The sequence below is a fragment of the Triticum aestivum genome, chromosome 1B, assembly GCF_018294505.1.
Source record: "Triticum aestivum cultivar Chinese Spring chromosome 1B, IWGSC CS RefSeq v2.1, whole genome shotgun sequence".
Taxonomy (NCBI): Eukaryota; Viridiplantae; Streptophyta; class Magnoliopsida; order Poales; family Poaceae; genus Triticum; species Triticum aestivum.
This window is the reverse complement of record NC_057795.1, coordinates 449,598,182-449,616,145: the sequence shown is the minus strand read 5'-3', so window position 1 is coordinate 449,616,145 and position 17,964 is coordinate 449,598,182.

The following is a 17,964-nucleotide window of genomic DNA, read 5'->3' as shown; positions in this document are numbered from 1 at the left end:
CTGGCAGCTGGAAATCAGGACCTGAAAAAGCTACGTCAAGTACTTATTCTGCACAACTCCAAATGAGCTGAAACTACCTGAGGATTTTTTATGGAATATTTAATAAATATTGGAGCAAATAAGTACCAGAGGAAAGCCACCAGGTGGGCACAACCCAGCTGGGCGCGCCAGGAGGACCAGGCGCACCCTGGTGTGTGCTGCCCTCCTCGGCCCATCTCCGATGCCCATGTTCTAGTATATAAGTTTTTACCTAGAAAAAATAAGGAGAGGACATTCGGGATGAAGCACCGCCGCCTCGAGGCAGAACTTGCGCAGGAGCACTTTTACCCTCCGGTGGAGCGATTACGCTGGGGGAACTTCCCTCCCGGAGGAGGAAATCATCATCATAATCATCACCAACAACTCTCCCATCTTGGGGAGGGCTATATTCATCAACATCTTCATAGCACCAACTCCTCTCAAACTCTAGTTCATCTCTTGTGTTCAATCTTTGTATCAAAACTATAGATTGGTGCTCGTGGGTGACTAGTGGTGTTGATTACATCTTGTAGTTGATTACTATATGGTTTATTTGGTGGAATAATATATGTTAAGATCCATTTAATACCCCTCTGATCTTGAGCATGTTTATCAATTGTGAGTAGTTACTTTCATTCTTGAGGTCATGGGAGAAATCATGTTGCAAGTAATCATGTGAACTTGATTTGTGTTCGATATTTTGATGGTATGTATGTTGCCATTCTCTTAGTGGTGTCATGTGAACGTTGACTACATAACACTTCACCATATTTGGGCCTAACAGAATGCATTGTGGAGTATTATTAGATGGTGGGTTGCGAGAGTGACAGAAGCTTAAACCCCAGTTTATGCGCTATTCCGTAAGGGACCGATTGGATCCAAAAGTTTAATGCTACGGTTAGAATTTATTCTTAATACTTATCTCGTAGTTGCGGATGCTTGCGAGAGGGTTAATCAAAAGTAGGAGGTTTGTTCAAGTAAGAACAGCACCTAAGCACCGGTCCACCCACATATCAAATTATCAAAGTACCTAACACGAATTAAGCCAACATGATGAAAGTGACTAGATGAAATACCCGTGTACCCTCAAGAACACTTTGCTTATCATAAGAAACCATTTTGGCATGTCCTTTGCCTCAAAAGGATTGGGCTACCTTGCTGCACTTTTGTTACTACTATTGTTACTTGCTCGTTACAAATTATCTTGCTACCAAACTACTCCGCTACTCAAAATTTTAGCACTTGCAGACATTACCTTGCTGAAAACCACTTGTCATTTCCTTCTGCTCCTCATTGGGTTCGACACTCTTACTTATCGAAAAGGGCTACAATTGACCTCGTACACTTGTGGGTCATCATTTGTTGAGATCCAATGAATTGTGGATTTATGATCAGCTTATCTCACTGGTACACCGAGGTGCTATACAAACAGTTTTTAACCCCTTTCTGCGAAGGTGTTCGGAACCATCACCTAGTGAGTGACTGTGATAGGGGGGTCCTTCCCACACGACCCAGAAACCGTCGGGGATATTCCCTCCTGGCACACACGCTCGGCAAAATGAGGTCATGTGCGACCGACGAGAGACCAAATACGGTTATGCGTACAGTACTGCTAAAAAAATACAATTATACAGGTGAAATTGTTTCCAGTCGTAAGTACATCCCACACAGTTAGTCCTCGCTAAAAGTTTCCATTCGTATACATCCCACACAATCGCTCCAAGGAAAATGTTTGCACAAGGTGGCCTAATGCAAACAGTTTTCAAGAGAATGTCGTGTGTGATTGTTCATTGATGCAACACGGTTTATTCCTAGAAACTCTGTGCGTTGTCTGAGGTCATCGCCCATGGTGTTTTCTCAATAACCGTTTGCAATAGGAAAACCCAATTAGCAGGCTAATTGTCCAATTAGTAGGCTAATTGCCCTATTATTAATAATCCATTTATTAATCTAATTGATATTCATATTAAGCACATAATATATTTCATTTCCATATTAAGGAAGAAGGATTTCATAATTGAAATACATCCGAGTACAACATGATATAACTTCAACACTCAGCTACCCCATTACACAACTGCACTAGCACCAAGTTTCACATGTAACATCTAGAAATTTTCGAAATTAGCATCATAAACGGTAAATAGACAGATGCATCTCATCTGGAAAACTACTGAAGCGGAAGGAGAATATTGAGCCTTCATTCATGTTGAAGGTCTTTGCAACTTTAGGCCAGTGCGTGTGGATGATTGACCGTCCATCCTTCGTCCTCTTCAGGAACACTTCAATATTGAACCATGGGTGTTGTATGAAAACTTTCCTCGCCTCCTGACCATAGAGGTGGTTTGAGAGGTAATCATCGATGAACTCCTTTGGAAAGTTCTGAAAACAAGGATGTGCATAAATATCTTCTCTATATTGGAAATGGGGCAAAGGAATAAAAAAGGCAAGGTATAATAGTTAGTACCATCTTGTAGTGAACTGATGTCTTCTTCATTGTGCAGACAAAGATTTTGTTGTTTTTTGCCGCTAATTTCTTTATCCTAACAATCTTTTTGAGTTTCTTGACTTGATTGATATTCATGGACAACTCATTTCCCCATATGCAAAAAGGGTCGAACAGTGGGTCAAAACCTATGGCAGCAGGACCTACATGTGCAAGACCAAATTGTTAAAAACCTAAATATTAGAATGGTTCCTGCAATTGCACAATAATGTTCTATTAGACAACGGACCATGCACGTGGTAACCTCGATTGTAAACCTCAGTGCTTCCCATTGTTTCCCTGCAACACATATAAGGTAGTTAGTCATCAGGTTAAGTAAGGGTTCGCATGCTATCTGTAAAATATGTTGATGAAAAATAAGCACATTGCAGATTCATCAGATTAATTCAAGCCACATCAAAAACCCATTTGTACAAACCAAGCATGATTAAGAACTAGGAAATATAACACTTGTATATGTTTCTCATCTATTAAGTGCAGCCAAATTCAATCTATTCCTCCGATGCACAACAATACAAAATTCTACCCACGACAATTGGACATCACATTGCAGAATTTAACCAAGCAGTTAACTAAACACCACAAGAAAAGAACCAAACGTTAACTGAGCACCACATTGCACAATATAACATACTCCTAATAGAAGATCAGACAGTTAACCAAACCAAGCATGCTTAACAACTTGGAAATATAGCAATTGTATTTGTTTCTCATGTATTTAGTACAGCCAAATTCGATTTATTTCTCACACGGTATACAATAACAGAATGCACCCACAACAATTGAACATCGCATTGCAGAATTGAACAAAACAGTAACTAAATACCGCAACAAATGAACCAAACATTAACTGAGCACCACATTGCACAATATAACATACTCCTAATAGAAGATCAGACAGTTAACCAAACCAAGCATGCTTGACAACTTGGAAAATTGCACCCTGAAGAATTGAACATCACATTTGCAGAATTGAACCAAACAGTTAACTAAACACCACATTTCACGACATATAGAACATATACGCTAGAGCAGAAGATTGCATGGTAAAAGTAGATAGCACAATTCTAGTAGAATTTGTTAAGGAAAGGCAGTAGCTAGCAAACTGAACATGGGTCCTTATAGTGAGCTAATAAGACAAGCTACTCCTCATTGTGGAGATATCAATGACGATTGTCTCCTTGGACATAGAAGAGGCTGAAGCCTCTGCATCGTGGGTACCCTCGTCGTAGTGGTGAGTTGCCTGAGCCACTCTGGGCACCAACCTGCTGGCGCTCAAGATGAGGTAAGCACGTGCAGTCTGAGAAAACACGTCATAGTCTTCATCGAAGGCACCAAGGGTGACCTCGAGAAAACTCCACGAACTATCATTTAAAGAAGCCAACCGCGTCGTGGCATCAATGCATGAGGTGTCGACGGTGGCCTCGACGGCGAGGTGCTCCTCCAAGATCTGGGGGTCGGAATGAATGGCAGCCATCGCGACCTCATCCGCGCGTGCGGCCATGATTTGCTTCTCTACTGCCAAATGCTCCTTGAGATCCTTGCTATACTGCGTGCACCATGGCTTAGGGTGGCACTAATTTGGTGGAGGGGTCGGTGATTTGGGTGGAAGGTGTCACGCCGGCGGTCGAGCATGTGGGACATGGAAGGAGGAGGAGGATGGGGGTCGGGTGTGGATTACCTGCCTGGATAGGCGAGGCAGAGTAGCGTGAAGGAGGGTGGCCGCCGAGGAGGCGGCCCTGCAAGCAAGGAGTGAAGGTTTCAACTTGGAAACGAAGGCAGAAACAGGGGATGTGGCTTTTGGTAAGGGGGAGGGGGAAGTAGATATTTCCGCATAAGCCAAAAATTAGGAATCGCTTTAGCGAAAAAACTGGCGCGCAAAGTGTCATCAGACACGGTCCCTTATTCAGAGCGGGATGTGGACTGTAGTCGTCGCACCTTCTCGCGTAAGCTGAATGCGTACTATACTCTAACGATGCTCCAAGGTATTTTGTGATGCATCTCACGCGGTTGGTGATAATAAACTGTGTGGGATGTACTTGATTTTTCGTCTTGATTTGAATTACATAATGGGGTCACAACGGCAATGGATGGTGTTTGAATTGCTAGACCTTTTATCTGCAGTGAACATGCAACTATATGTGTGTCGTATTAAAAATTGGAATTATTCAGGGTTCGTTTGGAAATTTTATACATTAAATTGGTTTTCTAGCCATTTTAGGAGCACAATTCAAAATTAGAGCACATGCACATGCTCTGGTGTACCAACATGGGTTGGAAAATCATATATGTAAAATCATATTTGGTTTGTTGTCCATTTAACTGTTTGGTTCAGTTATGCAATTTGATTTTCATTTTCTATGGGTACAATTTTGTATTGTTATGCATGTGAAATAAATCGAATTTGGTTGTACTCAATACATACTCTACAGATAGTATGACAACTCTCAGTTAACCTGATCAAGATCTTCCTTATGTGTGTTGTAGGGAAAAAATGTGAGACACTGCGGTTTACCATTGAGGTTTGTTCAGGCATGGTCCTTTGGCAAATAGCACATTACTGTGCAGTTGCAGGAATCATTCTAATATTTAGGTTTCTTACAATTTGATCTTGCACATGAAGGTCGTGCTATCAGAGGCTTAGACCCATTGTTCGACCCATTTTGCATGTGGGGAAATGAGATGTCCATGAATATCAGTCAAGTTAAGAAACTCAGAAAGATTGTTAGGATGAAAAAACTTGCGAAGAATAACAGCAAGATCGTTATTTGCACAATGAAGAAGACATCAGTCAACTATAGGATGGTACTAACTCTTTTACCTTGTTTTTACCCCTTGCGCCATCAGTCAACTATAGGATGGTACTAACTCTTTTACCTTGTTTGCATATCTTTGTTTTCATTACTTTTCAAAGCAGTTCACCGATGATTACCTCTCAAACCACCTGCATGGTCAAGAGGCGAGGAAGGTATTCATTCAACACCCACGGTACAATATTGAAGTCTTTCTGAAGAGGAAGAAGGTTGGGCGGGTGTCGGTGTCAAAACCGGCGGATCTCGGGTAGGGGGTCCCGAACTGTGCGTCTAGGCAGATGGTAACAGGAGACAAGGGACACGATGTTTTACCCAGGTTCGGGCCCTCTTGATGGAGGTAAAACCCTACGTCCTGCTTGATTAATATTGATGATGTGTGTTACAAGAGTAGACCTACCACGAGATCAAGGAGGCTAAACCCTAGAAGCTAGCCTATGGTATGATTGTTGTTCGTCCTACGGACTAAAGCCATCCGGTTTATATAGACACTGGAGAGGGATAGGGTTACACAGAGTCAGTTACAATGGTAGGAGATCTACATATCCGTATCGCCAAGCTTGCCTTCCACGCCAAGGAAAGTCCCATCCGGACACGGGACGAAGTCTTCAATCTTGTATCTTCATAGTCTTGGAGTCCGGCGGATGATGATAGTTCGGCTGTCCGGACACCCCCTAGTCCGGGACTCCCTCAGTAGCCCCTGAACCAGGCTTCAATGACGACGAGCCCGGTGCGCATATTGTCTTCGGCATTGCAAGGCGGGTTCTTCCTGCGAATAATTTATAGAAGATTGTGAACACCAGGATAGTGTCCGGCTCTGCAAAAATAAATTCCACGTACCACCGTAGAGAGAATAATATTACACAAGCTCAATCTGCTGACGTATTTTGTGGCGTGACATCACACCACAACCAAGCCTTTAATAGAATCGTTTTTATTGTACCACCTCAGCGCGTTTAGCGAAGCGGTTTCCTTGGCACGTCTTGTCAAAGCAGAGATCGTGTTCCCCTTATTCTGGGATTCCCATAAATATGGACGTGGGTAACCCAACCGCGCCATTGATTGCGGCGCTTGGGAGATAAGCGAGTTTTACCAGGCCGGTGGGGACACATGTTTTCGTCCGTCCATATAAGGGGATAAAATCCAACCATTTTACCTGCGCCTTCTTCCTCCTTGGCTTATCCATCTCCGCGAACTCGAGCTCCAGCGCCCAAGTCCGCACATCTCACCTCAACCTTCTCCAACCATGTCCGGAGCGGGAGGCAAGTGGATGGCCTCCTCCGTCAGGGAGGGGCAGATCCAGAAGCTGCGCAGCGCCGGATATTTGTCCAGCAACATCGCGCACCGGCTCCCCGACGAGGGAGAGCTCATCCCCACCCCCAGGCCCCATGAGAGGGTAGTATTTCTTCCCCATTTCCTCCGCGGACTGGGCTTCCCACTCCATCCCTTTGTCCGGGGGCTCATGTTCTACTACGACCTGGATTTCCATGATCTGGCCCCGAGTTTTATCCTCAACATCTCAGCGTTTATCGTCGTGTGTGAGGCCTTCCTCCGCATCCAGCCCCACTTCGGCTTGTGGCTCAAGACCTTCAGTGTCAAGCTGAAGGTTGTAAAGGGCAGCCAAGCGGAGTGCGGAGGCGCCATGGTGGGCAGGATGTCCCACGTTACTTGGCCCGAGGGCACTTTCGTGGAAACCATTAAGGGGTGGCAATCGAGGTGGTTCTACATCACCGAGCCGCGTGACCCCGAATGGGCAGCGGCCCTCGAATTTAGATCTGGCATCCCCACATGGCTCACCTCCTGGATAGAGAGCGGCCGGATCTACGGCGATTCGGAGGAGCTGACCGGACTCCAAGCCTGCATCCAAAAGCTGGTGGACAAGAAGCTCAAGCTTGTCAACATAGTCCAGGTCATGCTCATCCGCCGGATCCTCCCGTGCCAACGACGGGGCTTCAACATGTGGGAGTTCGATCTAGCGCAGCACTAGACTTTAAGAGGGCTCTTCGACACTACGTACGAAGATGTCTGGAAGGTGCTGTTCAAGGGCGCCGAGGCTCCCGCATCCGCTACCGAAGATCGCGGATTCAGCTCGCAGCGTCCGGCTGACGAGGTAAGTGATTTTGTCCTTTACGGAACGCTCGTTTTCCATAGTTTGACTCTATGCGGGATCTAAACTCCCCTTTTCTTTGACAGGACTGGCTGGAGAAGGCCGAATAGACTATCTGTCCGGCCCCATTGCCAGAGGACCCAGCGGACGCCCGCCTAACAGGGCTGCTAGCTCCGGCACCCCACGTGGTGCCGGAGAAGAAGGCCAAGAACAAAGCCACGGGTACTCGAAAGAGTTCCTGTTTTCAGGTGTTATCGGATGATGACTCCGAGGCTGACTCCTCCCACAAAGGTGAGGAGGATAAGAAGAAAGCCTCTCCCCCAGCGGGGGGAGGGAAGAAAAGGAAGGCTTCCCCTACGGGGGAGGCCGAAGGGTCCAAGAAGGGAAAAACTCTTTCCCCGGACTGCTCTGCCAACGCCAGTGACGACGACGAGGACTGGCCTCCAAGGGCCAAGCCCCTGACGAGATCGTAAGTATCCGGACTCCCGAATAACTTCATGGTTTTTATTTTCGCCACATAATGTCTTTCTAATGCCGCATACAACCCTACAGTCCGCCCAAGGATGATCTTCCCGCTTCATCGAGCGGGTCCTTAGGTGCGTCGGATATGGATTCTCTTCCGACTGCCTCCACCCCCCGTGATGCGGACGATGCCGAGGTGGGATCCCGGGAAGGGACCCACCAGGAGGAGGAGGCCCCGGAGGTGTCGCAGGACAACCTCCCGGACTTTGCACCAGACTTGGCCCCGGAACCCATAGTGGCTCCGGAGTCCGACGGGCGACCCCTTCGTAAGAAGGGCAAGACTGTGACGCCGGGAGCCTCCGTCCAACCGGAGGCGCCGGATAACTTGTTGGAGGCGCTCAATGGCGCCTCCATTGAAGAGGAACACCGCACTGTTATGAGTGCGGTGATTCAGAAGGTTCAGCTTGCCAAGAGCGGGCTGACCGAAGCCTACAGCAGCCTTCTAACAGGCTTTGAGGTAAGAATTTCGATATATATAAAATGGTACCGCATAGACAGTAGCCCCTGATGCTCGGTTCAGAGTTCAGAAAGAAAAGCCGGACTAAGGATCTAAAAAGATATACGCAGGAGTCATAAAAAATATGTCAATATGGGATTGCAGATTGTGCTGCTGACCTCCGCCGCACTGACTGTGGAGGTCAATACTTTGAAGGAAAGCCTCGAGCGGTCCGAGAACGAGCTCGGACGTGCCAAGAAGCAGCTCGAGGAAAAAGAAGGTAAGTAATACCTTATTAAAATTGTACCTTCCAGAAAAGGATTTGGTTGCAAGAAAAATGACAAGGATAACGTGGATATAGCAGGGGCCACAAACGAGGTGGCAAACCTGAAGGAGGCGGTGTCCATGGCCGAACGTAATGCGGCCGCGGAACGCACCGAGCGAGAGAAGCATGAGGCGCGGGTGGCGGAGGTACAGCAGAGCTCCAGGCTCTCATGGAAAAACATGAGAGTTTGGAGCGTGACTCGAAGACTCGAGAGTCCGAGCTTGCGACGGCTCTTGAGAGTGCCAAAGCCGCTAAGGCCGAAGCCTATAAGGCCCTCCAGGAAATCGAGGCGTTGAAGAAAATAGCGGCGGGTAAGGAATTTTTCATGCAAAGTAAGCATGTGAGTGTGAATTACCTATCACTTACCCGAATTCGGAGCTCTCTAGGAGCGTTCGCAGATCTGCCCCGCAGCGTGTCCGATGCTGCCGCTTTCTACAGGGCCAAGGAGGGGAGCTCGACGGAGAAGGTCTTCTGGTCTCAGTATGCTGAGGCCGGACATCCGGTGCCCCTTAGCGAGCAGCTGAAGTGCTGGTCGAGCTCCACAAGGCGGCCGAGCAGGCCATGAAGGGCCTCATAGTTCGGCTGTGGCCTAAGGAGGCCATGCCTGGGAGCTACTTCGGCCTGGTGCGGCGGCTGGTGGATGCGTGTCCATGGGTTGAAGTCATCAAGCACTCCGCATGTATTGAAGGTGCCCGTTGGGCCCTTGCCCGCGCAAAGGTGCACTGGGGCAAGATGGATGCCCAGAAGCTTGTGACGGACGCACCACCACAGGGCAAGGAGCATCGCACGCCCGAAATGTATTATAAAACTGTCCTGAAGGGTGCCCGCATTATTGCGGGTGAGTGTTCCAAAGATGTAATTTTTTAGTAAACTCGCATTTTGTTATCCTGTGCGCTGAAAACTTAGTTCATATGCGCTAAGCAACGCTTGTTAATTTAAAATATTACCTTATGTGCGGCTGTTTATCAAATCTGAGAGATGGCAAGTCGTCGGCTTCAGCCCCCATGCCACGAGTGCTGGGGTGTTCGGGATAAATTTGAGCACTCTTGTTCCCATTTTTGGGTCCATCTAGGGAGGCGCTCAACACAACAAACAAGGCAACCGGACTTATAATGCTTGAACACTCTCACTTAGCCATAGAATTATATAATTTTAAATTTCGGCGAAGCCCCTAGTATTCGGAAGGCCGAATTTGGGGCGCTATCCACGCCTGGGCCGGACAAAGTCGGATCCTCGCTCTAAGCGGCATAAGTCTTTAGGGACTCGCAAGAAACCTCTCGAACAGCGACCAGCTCTCGCCTCATCATGACGGTCAGTTTTAGCTTTCTTCACTAAGGCGCTCGCCCAGCTCAACTGGGGCGCAATCGCAGTGGTTCTCCCAGTGCTACCTTAGCCGATACAACGGAACTTAAGGTACCAAAACATGGGAGTCGGGCAAACCCAACTATTGACCCAAGAACATGATTCGGAGCCGATGCATATAATGCTATAAGTTCGGGGTGCCGCACTTGTGAAAGTGTTCGGACTTATCACACCGTATTGCGGGAAACATAAGCCCCTGGTGTTTTTAGCCGTACCAAAGTGTACGGATGCAACATGTCATAAATGAACATATGTATAAGAAAGAAAGGCAATTGGTAGCGAAAAAAGGTGTTGCATTGCTTTATTCAAGGAAAAGAACTGCTGTGAATGCAGAACAATACAAATGGTGCGATAAGCAGGGGATGGGACTATGAAACATGTCCCCCCTCTAGGGGTAGGCTACGGAATGGTGTATGAAAAAAATTTAATGCTCTTAATGGAGACAACCTGGATATTCGTTGTAGCCTTTCTCCTTCCCTGGCTGTTGCATCGTGAGTTCGGCAGGTCTGCTGCCGGACAGGTCCTCTGACGAACGGAGTCCTGTGGGTAAAAAATAAAAAGGAAAAAAGATAAAAAGAACAACACACTTGAGAGCCCCTGGTGTGGTTGAGCCGCATTCTGGGCCTATGGTGGTCGTGCCCCTCTCCCCATGCCCATGGTATCTCCAAAGCGTAATGGTGTATGTGAAGGACCTGTCTTGACGTTTTGCAGGGGCTGGGGTTGGGGCCGCACTGCTACGCGTGCTCAGAACATGCCAGGTGGTCTTGTTGTAGGTTACTCCGGGCGCGTTTAGCCGTGTCCGGTCGCTTAACGGCCGGACTCGAGAACTGCCTTAAGAGGCTGCACTGTACTTCTGCCACGAGAGCCGCTGTATGTTCCTCCATTCGGAGAGAGCGTTCAGTGTTTCCGTTGACCGTGATGACTCCTCGAGGGCCTGGCATCTTGAGCTTGAGGTATGCGTAGTGCGGCACTGCATTGAACTTTGCAAACGCGGTACGTCCGAGCAGAGCGTGATAGCCGCTGCAGAACGGAACTATGTCGAAGATTAACTCCTCGCTTCGGAAATTATTCGGGGATCCGAAGACCACTTCCAGTGTAACCGAGCCTGTACAATTGGCTTCTACACCTGGTATGGCGCCTTTAAGGGTTGTCTTGGTTGGTTTAATCCTTGAGGGGTCTATGCCCATTTTGCGCACTGTATCCTGATAAAGCAGGTTCAGGCTGCTGCCGCCGTCCATCAGGACTCTGGTGAGGTGAAATCCATCGACGATTGGGTCTAAAACCAATGCGGCGAATCCGCTGTGGCGGATACTGGTGGGGTGGTCCCTTCGGTCAAAAGTGATCGGGCAGGAGGACCATGAGTTGAACTTCGGGCCAACTGGCTCCATCACGTATACATCCCTGAGTGCACGCTTCCGCTCCCTTTTGGGTATGTGTGTTGCGTATATCATGTTCACCCTCCGCACCTGTGGGGGGAAACCCTTTTGTCCTCTATTGTTCGGCGGCCGGGTCTCTTCCTCGTCATCGCTATGCAGCCCCTTGTCATTGTTTTCGGCAATTAACTTGCCTGCCTGCTTGAATACCCAACAGTCCCTGTTGGTGTGGTTGGCTGGTTTTTCGGGGGTGCCGTGTATCTGGCACGAGCGGTCGAGTATTCGGTCCAAATTGGATGGACCCGGAGTGGTTCTTTTGAATGGCTTTTTCCGCTGACCGGGTTTAGAGCCTCTGAATCTGGCATTGACTGCCGTATCCTCACTATTGTCGCCGTTAATGTGGGGCGTCCACGTGATCCATAGATCGATCTTGATTGTCTTGCCTTATCCTCCAATATATCTCGCAAGTCTGGAGCGTTCCCCTGTGGCCTTGTGCTTTTCGAGCGATGTCGGGGTACGGTTCTGGTGAAGGGCCTAGAGGCCTCTCTGTCGCGACCACGGGGTGGTCGGTCAGCCATATTGTCTGCTGGTGATGCAGGTTCGTACGCCTCCTCCTTTAATCGGGGGAGCAGCTTGCGTATAGGGTAGCTTTTGGAGGGGCATTCGAGCTCATGCTCTTCGGCCGCGAGGACTTCAGTCCATCTGTCGGCTAGCAGATCTTGATCAGCTTTAAGCTGTTGCTGCTTTTTCTTGAGGTTGTTTGTCGTGGCCATAAGCCTGCGTTTAAAACGCTCTTGTTTGACGGGATCCTCAGGCACGACGAATTCGTCGTCGTCGAGGCTCGCCTCGTATCCGGAGGGAGGCATATAATCCTCTACCTCTTCTTCTTCCGCTCTCTCATGAGGGCTGGCGTCTCCATCCTCCTGTGCTGAATCTTGCTGGAGTGGGTTGTCTTCGGCACTATCTGGGGTGTTATTATCTCCGGTGCCGGAATCTTCATTCTTGCTATGGCGGGATTTAGAGCGGCGCCGCTGACGCCGTCGCTTGGGCTGTTTCATGGAGGGGTCATCCTCCGCTGCCCCTTCGCCATTCCCATCCTTTGGGATATCCACCATGTATATGTCATATGATGAGGTGGCTTTCCAGTGCCCGGTAGGCGCTGGTTCTTGGTCCTCTCCGGCATCGTCGTCCATACCGTCGATGTCTTCGGAGTCGTAGTCTAGCATGTCGGTTAGATCGTCGACAGTGGCTACCAAGTGGGTGGTGGGTGGGCTTTGAATTTCTTTGTCGTCCGCATCCCAACCGTCCTGGCCGCAGTTCGGCCAGGGCTCTCCTGATAATGAGAGAAACTTTAGTGAACTCAAGATGTCGCCAAAAGGTGAGTGTTGAAAGATGTCCGCCGCGGTGAACTCCATGATCGGCGCCCAATCGGATTCAATCGGAGGGGGCGTGGGAGGTTCGGAGTCCGGCGAGGAGTCCGGCGCATCAGAGCCGCGAGCTTCGTGAGGGACAAGGTTAGTGTTCGGCTCTATCGCCATAGAGGTTGCAGCCCCCGAGGCGGTGTCTAGCCATCCGTCCTCGATCTGCGCAGCCGGCTCCGAATTGAAGATCGGAGCAGGCTCGAGTGCGGCCTCCAGGGTACTGTCCGGCCGCAGAGCTAAATCATGCTCACCGTGACAGTGCGGCACGCTCGGCTATGGCTCGAATCCATCGAGGATCAAGTCCCCGCGGATGTCAGCCGTGAAGTTCAAACTTTCAAATCTGACCTGACGGCCAGGGGCGTAGCTTTCGATCTGCTCCAGATGGCCAAGCGAATTGGCCCGCAGTGCAAAGCCGCCGAATACGAAGATCTGTCCGGGGAGGAAGGTCTCACCCTGGACTGCGTCGTTGTTGATGATCGAAGAAGCCATCGAGCCTATCGGTGACAACATAGAGGAACTCTCAATGAAAGCACCAATGTCGGTGTCAAAACCGGCGGATCTCGGGTAGGGGGTCCCGAACTGTGCATCTAGGCGGATGGTAACAGGAGACAAGGGACACGATGTTTTACCCAGGTTCGGGCCCTCTTGATGGAGGTAAAACCCTACGTCCTGCTTGATTAATATTGATGATGTGTGTTACAAGAGTAGATCTACCACGAGATCAAGGAGGCTAAACCCTAGAAGCTAGCCTATGGTATGATTGTTGTTCGTCCTACGGACTAAAGCCATCCGGTTTATATAGACACCGGAGAGGGCTAGGGTTACACAGAGTCGGTTACAATGGTAGGAGATCTACATATCCGTATCGCCAGGCTTGCCTTCCACGCCAAGGAAAGTCCCATCCGGACACGGGACAAAGTCTTCAATCTTGTATCCTCATAGTCTTGGAGTCCGGCCGATGATGATAGTTCGGCTGTCCGGACACCCCCTAGTCCGGGACTCCCTCAGCGGGCAATTATCCATAGCCACTAGCCTTGCAAGGACATTCAACATCACTGAAGGCTCAACATTTGCCTTCCGCTTCTGCAGTTTCCAAGATGAGATTCATTTGTCTATTTACCATGTATGATGCTACTTTCCAAAGGTTTTTGATGTTGCATGTGAAACTTGGTGCTGTTGTGTAATGGCGGAACTGAGTGCCGAAGCTATCTGATGTAATTTGACTATGAAATCCTGGTTGTTGTTATACGGATATGAAATATCCAATGTGTTTTTATAAGAAATATCAATTTGATTAGTACATGGATTATCAATAATAGGCTAATTACCCATCTTATTGGGGTTTTCTATTGCAGACGGTTACTTAGACAGCACCGTGGGCGATGAACTCAAACAACGCGCATGCTTTCTAGAAAGTAGCCGTGTTCGATCAACTAAGAATCACACACGGCTTCCGGCAGAGAACTGTTTGCATTAGGCCACCTTACACAAATGTTTCCACACAAAAATTGTGTGTGATATACATATGAGCGAAAATGTTTTTCTGGGATTCGCCGTGTGGGATGTACATACGAACGGAAACAATTGGGTTTCGATGCCTCGGCCGATCACACACGAGCCAGCTTGTGTGCCAGGAGGGCCTATCCCCAACGGTTTTTGGGTCGTGTGGGAAGGACCCCCCCCCTATCGCCCACACTCACTTGGCGACGGTTCCAAACGTCATCACGAAAAGGGGTTAAAAACTGATTGTATAGCATGTCACTGTACCAGTGAACAGTCGCCTTATACCTCTCTTTCTTGATATCAACATTATTTCTAGTTTTGACATGTATGTTCGTCTGTCATCCAGCAAAGCTTCACCCAGATTCTGGGCACAGTGAAGGTCTTGGCACTAGAATCTGTCGGCCCCAACCTGGACCAAGTTGTTAGTTGCCTAAGATGCTTTCCGTGCCTGAAGAAGTTGTATATCGAGGTGATGTTCCTTTCCTGTTAAATGTTAACCATAAGGGAGTTCAATTTTTTGCACCTTTTCCCAAGTTTACAATGACAATGTACTACGATTTCTGAAGGAATTTTGGAGGTTTTTAGGACATACACCCCCCTACACCACCACATATTGGTTGCTTGATTCATATGGTTACAATCCATAAGCATTTCTCCTTTGGATTCATCTGTACTAGTTTTCTTAGGGTTTTTCATCCAATCCAACCTCTTGTGAAGAAGGCTACATGTTTCTATATTGTAATAAAATGCCAATGTTAATCATGTAAGATCGAAGATGGCACGTTGGTGCATTTTACAAATCCTAAAAACCAAATAGGTGTGTGGTAGTGTTCAAAACTGCATGTAGGCACTAAGACGTTCTCTTCTTTTGCAGATAACAATAGGCCCGGAGGTGGATAATGTTTATAACGACAATCACATCGAATGCCTGGATCTGCATCTCTCAAATATTACTTTGAACTCCTACTGAGGGATCTTACCGGAGATTACACTCGCCAGGTTCTTTCCTGCCAGAGCAAAGGTGTTGAGGGTACTGAGGTTTAACACACATTTAATTAGGAAAGATGAATGGTATGTTGATCAGAGCCGGCAAGTACTGCAAAATGGAAGAGGCTCCAAAAAAGCTAAACTTCGTTTTGGAAGAGCATATGGCAGAGCAATTGGAAGTAATTGTGTCAAACCCATACATGACTTGTCAGCGACTGATCCCTTTGCAGAAATGTCGATGTTTGGAATGTTTGAATTTGGGCATTGTAATCTTTGAATTTGACCCTTGCAATATTTATGGTATTTGTTATATAACATAACTGGATGTTTAATTTGGTATTGCAATCATGTCATGTTACAAGTATATATATGTTATTCTTCTGTACACAAAGCATAGATGTTCTGTAGACAGGGCATATCACAACACGCGGAACGCACTAGGTAACCCGTCAGTGATGAATTCATCAATCGCAAACAGTTCATCCAAGTGAATCCTATGTTGTATATCGCACACACCTTCATCTGACTGCCTTTTTGTTCTTCTACCTCATCGCAAACAGTTCATCGAACTGAACCATATGCCCCTTATCACACACGCAACTAAATTCTGAACAGTGTTTGATGCATCCGTCATCGCAAACGTTTTGCATCTTTTTTGATGTTTTTCTACATCACCATTTGCGATTAGTGCATCGCACACGGTTTCATCGTAGGGTCTCTGATCGTAGTGTCGCGTTAGCAGCATCCTATAGTAGTGTATATGAATATTATTTGAATCTTCTCTTAATTAATATGCATGATTTGATATCCTTGTATTTCTCTTTGAATTATCAGTATGTTTTGGCCAACTAGATTGGTTTTTCTTGCAATGGGAGATGTGCTTTGCTTTGGGTTCAATCTTGCATGATTTCATCCAGTGACAAAGTAGTGGTAGCAAGACATTGTCGGTGGGAAACGACACCTATGGGATCACAAGAATCCCTTCTATGGTTGCAGGGCGCGGGATCGTCAGAGGAGCAGGACTAGTGGACAGCACAAAGGGGATTTACCCAGGTTCGGGCCGCAAAGATGCGTAAAACCCTACGATCCTACTTTGGTGGATGTATTTAGTGTTCTTGAGCTCTTGAACTAGCTCTGGGTCTTCCAGGTCCAAAAGAGCCGAATCCCCACCTCGGTGTGCCATGTGCCTCCTTTTATAGGCGAAAGGGGCTGCCACAGTGGCACACAGGAGGTGGAAAGTGCTACAGCGTTATGAGCTTATCGCTGGTATTACAGGACAAAGTGCATTAAATGCGGGGTTTAGGTGTCCCTCCACTTTATCGGGGACGGGGGTGAGGCCCGTCCCGTCCGTCGCCACTCCTCCTGGCTTTGACACACGCCCCGTCCAGCGATGCATGCAGTGCCATGTAGGCAGGCAGGCAGCTGAGGTGGCGCGGTGGTAGAGCCTCCATGAAGGGATGCATGTCACCATGCAAGTGCCTGCCCAGTTAGTTGGGTTGGCAGCTGCATGCGAACGGCGGCGGCGAAGACTTGCTGGCACGGGCCTGGCGGTGGCCCTGCTGGCGCGCCTGGCGAGGGTCTTGCCGGGTGGCCCGGCAAGGGTTCTGCCGCGGCACGCCGTCGTCCCTGGCAAGGATCTTGCCGGGGGTCTCGTGGGCTTCCTCAATAAGAACCTTGCTGAGGATTATTGCCTTCCTATCCTCATTTGATCTTGACTGTTCTTTGTCTTCACAAAGATCTGCATGCTACCACGGAGGTGCCTCCCGATCCATGTTCCAATGCGTTTGCTTAGTGTTGGTGGGCTCGAAGGTGGCTCGCTCGGCTGGTGTGGACGAGCTGCCCCAGCAAGGGTCTTGCCAGGGCCGCTGAGCTGCCCTCGGCAAGGGTCCTTCCCGGGGCAACCTACATCACTCGTCCGACCTTTGTGGCCTTGGTCCTTGATGTTGCTTTGTTTGTTTTGCGCCTTTGGCTTCTCCTCGGCTTTCCTCTCCTGCCATGTTTATGCGTGGCCGTGGCAGGCGGCTCTGACTGCCCGTGCACAAGTAAAGGGGTCAAAAGCAGAGCCCCTACTTTTGTATACCGACAGGAGCCCCCGGGCCTGGGCCATACATAAGCACAGCACGTTATTGGGCCAGGCCCAGAACGGTGTGCGGGGAGTTGGGGCGGATTTTTACCGCGGTAACTGTTCTGTCCGCTGCGCTTCCCCCCATGACCCACGTCGGACGCGTGTCGTGGGGGAGCGTGCGTGACTTGGGGGGCATGCGTGGGATAGCGACCACACGCATGCGTCGCGTCGCAGTTAATTGGAAAGGAGGCGGCCCGTGCCTTTCCCCTTAAGAGGGAATAACCGCGGGCGCGCTCCTCACTTTTCCCCTTCCCTGCGTCCTCCCCAATCTTGAAACCGCCATCTCCTTTATTTATCCTCGAACCCCATGCTTCCGCTCATCGTCGACGTGCTTCTGCCATCCCCTGCCCTCTGCGTATCGCGACCGCAATGGCGCCCAAATCCACCAAGGGAAATTGGGTAGCCAGAGATGCCGGCGCGGCGGAGCCGTCGGCAAGCGAGCTGGTGGCGCGATGAGCGCAGTTCGCCC